The sequence below is a fragment of the Neophocaena asiaeorientalis genome, unplaced genomic scaffold (genome assembly GCF_003031525.2).
Source record: "Neophocaena asiaeorientalis asiaeorientalis breed wild unplaced genomic scaffold, Neophocaena_asiaeorientalis_V1.1 scaffold180, whole genome shotgun sequence".
Taxonomy (NCBI): domain Eukaryota; kingdom Metazoa; phylum Chordata; class Mammalia; order Artiodactyla; family Phocoenidae; genus Neophocaena; species Neophocaena asiaeorientalis.
Genome location: NW_020173697.1, coordinates 601,359 through 605,170, shown reverse-complemented (window position 1 = coordinate 605,170; position 3,812 = coordinate 601,359). Strand labels below are relative to the sequence as shown.

Here is a 3,812-nt window from a genome sequence, read left to right as displayed (position 1 = left end):
GGTTTAATTAACCATATTACAAACACTCAAAGGAGTACTATGCAGTTATTAACATATATACACTACTATATATAAAATAGGTAAACAACAAGGACCTACTGTGTTGCACAAGGAACTAGATTCAAGATCTTGTAATACCCTATAATGGAAAAGAATCTGAAAAGAATATATATATATATGTATATATATATATGTATAAAAACCACTTTGCTGAACACCTGAAACTAACACAGCACTGTAAATTAACTATACTTCAATTTTTTAAAAAAAGAAAAAGAAAATGAAGATGTTTATGAATTCATATGCAGTGATTTCTAGGACACATTGTGAAGTGAAAAATACAAATGCAAAACAGCATATACAGTACACTACTTTTGTGCTAGAAAAAAGGGAAAGTAAGAAAGCATACATATTACTTGTTTTTACATTTAAAAAAAAGCATACACACACAGGAAGTGTAAACCAGCAGACAATGAGGTTGATTACCTACAAAGTGTGGCAGGAACTGAGATGGGCTGCAGGAAGGAGTGACAATTCTCTGAGTTTTTGTAAATTTTGACTTTCTGGAAGCATGTTAATGTTGTTAGTAATCACAGAGTAAAACTAAATTAAGGATGAGAAGGGAGTTCCTGATATTAAAGCAAATAGAAATAAATAAACCAGGATCTATTTCAAATGAATAACACCGTCACACTGGAGGAGGGTAGAGAACTAATCTAAGTTATCAACAAATGTGGTATCTGACCATATGTCCTGTCTTGGGCAGACAGACAGGACAGATGAGAGAGAAAACTGCAAACAAATTCTGAACTCCCTCTAGTATAATAGATTTGTTTATTGTAAGGATATAAGGGAAGCCATTCTATTAGGTATATCGCAGGATTGAGCAAATAAGCAAATGTATTTACGTTGCTGGGAGCCAGAGCTCTCAAGTGGGAGAAGGGATATACCAGCCAGAAATAGAGGTGGCAACCCTGTAGGAACTCGCGATTTCTAATAACCATATATGTGTGCGTGTGTGTGTATTGGAGTGTGCATATGCATACATATGTCTGTGTGTATATATGTGTGTATGTATACATATGTATACATGTATATAAATGCACATGCTTTTTAGTTTTCCTAGAAGCAAAGACACGCAGAAGCAATCAGTAGACCTAGTGCCCAGATGTATTGGAGTCTAATGCCATTATGCTCTAAAAGAAGCCAGTGCTTCCTTGAGAAATGTTTGATTCTAGGACTGAGGCAGAGTGGGTAAATGAACAACAGGGAAAACCATGTTCCAGAAAGTAAGAAAGCACTCAGAAAATGAGGAGGCATGTCACAAGAACACAGGACCCACCCTGAAGGGGCTTCAACTGGAGAAACCTGGAAAAATATGAGGAACACAATAATTAAGGAACAGTAATAGATTATAGATAATTGAAAAAGTGGAACCATGAGTCCATACCAACAATAAGTAGATAATTAAGTGAAGAAAGGAAAGAAGGAAGAAAAGAGGGAAGGAAGGAGGGAGGGAATAAAAGTGAAGGGAGGGCTCTTGCTCATAGAATATTGCGAGACAACTGGTAAATGTAGAGGGCGTGATAAAGAATTGGAAAATCGTAATTTTTCAGCCAAAGACTAAAAAATCATCAATGGGAGCTAAATCAAGAGGGGGAAATTTGATGCGGAGCAGAGTATTTGCATGAACTTGAAACTCTTCTCCACAAATTGCTATTACTTGCAAGGAAAAAAAAAGTAATAGGGTTTTGCAAGGTAAGAATGGCGGGGCCTCTCTGCAGGACTCGATTTCAGGATCCCAATTCTTCGCCATCCTAACCGGGAGGGTATGAAGTCAACAACTGCAGGGATCGGACACGCCCAGGGCCGTTTGGGGGGCCTCCCAGACGCTTCATTTCTCTCGCTTGGGTTTAACGGTGGGGCACGAAGAGCGTGAGATGCGATGCTATAGAGGCCCCGGGGCTGCGGTTGCTCGCCACCCTCCGGGGCTGGGGAAACAGGGCCCCTCCAGGCATCCCTAGCGGGCCAGTGGGGCAGCAGGGACAAGGGCGGCTGCACGCGCTCCGAGTCCCGGACCTGGGTTCGAAAAGACGACGCCGACCTCGTCTCCGCCACGTTGTGGATTTGAGGCTGAGGACAAATGCAGTTTTTCTCATCTTCCCACGTCCGCGGCCGGAAGTCGTCTCCTGGGCTTTGCGCTTTTTTCAGTTTGGCCTGAGTTTGGGCCATTTGTGTGTGTGTGTGTGTGTGTGTGTGTGTGTGTCTTCCCCTCCTAAACCGAATTTCTTGAATGAGACAGTCTGATAAGAGCAAAAGTCCTGAAAGCAAATGTTTTCAAGTTCCAGCCTCGCTGCTCCCTGGCTGGGGAGATTGTTAAAGCTAAGTCTAGGCTTTCTAATTCGCAAAAACAGAAATAATGTAATAGGGACTTGTGACCACTAAATATATGTAGCAAACAAATAATAGTTGTGAGATATATTCAAATCGTCAAGAAGGTTATACTGTATTGGGGAGACAACCCAAAAGTTAACTATGAATGTTGCGGCAGATGTGTGGCGATTTGGAGGAAGGCCTATATCTTATAGTGGGAGGGATGAAAAGGATGTAGAAAGAGGATGAGAACTTGTAGTCTGGTAGGCCTATCGATGTATAGCTATGAGATAATTGGTGAAAATGCCTTTTAAAAAATATATGTATTGGTAGATGGTGGCTGAAAAGGCTGAGAAGCCAGATACTAAGGAGAAAAAACCTGAAGCCAAGAAGGCTGATGGTGGGGGCAAGGTTAAAAAGGTGAAGCAGGGGAAGCCCCACTGCTGCCAAAACCCTGTCCTGGTCAGAGGAATTGGCAGATATTCCCGATCGGCTATGTATTCCAGAACGACCTTGTACAGAGGAGGTATTCAGCAGCTAAATCCAAGGTGGAAAAGAAGAAAAAGGTGAAGGTTCTTGCTACTGTCACAAAACCAGTTGGTGGTGACAAGAATGGTGGTACCCGGGTGGTTAAACTTCGCAAAATGCCTAGATATTATCCTACTGAAGATGTGCCTTGAAAGCTGTTGAGTCACAGCAAAAAACCCTTCAGTAAGCATGTGAGAAAACTGTGTGCTAGCATCACTCCTGGGACTATTCTGGTCTGCCTCACTGAGCGCCACAGAGGCAAGAGGGTCATTTTCCTGAAGCAGCTGAGCAGTGGCTCGCTACTTGTGACTGGGCCTCTGTCCCTCAGTTGAGTTCCTCTGCGGAGAACACACCAGAAATTTGTCATTGCCACTTCCACCAAAATTGTTATCAGTGGTGTGAAAATCCCAGAACATCTCACTGACGCTTACTTCAAATAGAAGCTGCGTAAGCCCAGGCACCAGGAAGGTGAGATCTTCGACACAGAGAGAGAGAAATATGAGATTACAGAGCAGCTCAAGGTTCATCAGAAAGCTGTGGACTCACAAATTCTGCAAAAAATCAAAGCTGTTCCTGAGCTCCAGGGCTACCTCTGCTCTGTGTTTGCTCTCACAAACGGAATTTATCCTCACAAAGTCGTGTTCTGAACGTCTTACAAAGAACCTAATTTAAAAACTGTCCATTTCAAAAAAAAAAAGTAATAGCTATACAATGGAGAAATGAGACAACACCCTGATAGGATCATCAAAGTTAACGCCACCAATGAGAGGCAGATGGGCACGATGTCTTGAGAAGGATATAGCTTCCTCTATGTGATATTTCAGCTGAGACTGTATAACTTCAATCGAATAATGAAGAAACAGTAGACAAATAAAAAATGAAGAGTGCTCTGTTTTTTAAATGGGGGATTA

At 41.9% G+C, this 3,812-nt stretch overlaps 1 pseudogene; it reads left to right on the top strand.

Annotated features, from left to right (window-relative positions):
- The first annotated feature begins 2,706 nt into the window (after window positions 1-2,706).
- On the top strand, window positions 2,707-3,548 carry LOC112403178 (60S ribosomal protein L6 pseudogene; annotated as a pseudogene).
- The last annotated feature ends 264 nt before the right edge of the window (window positions 3,549-3,812 follow it).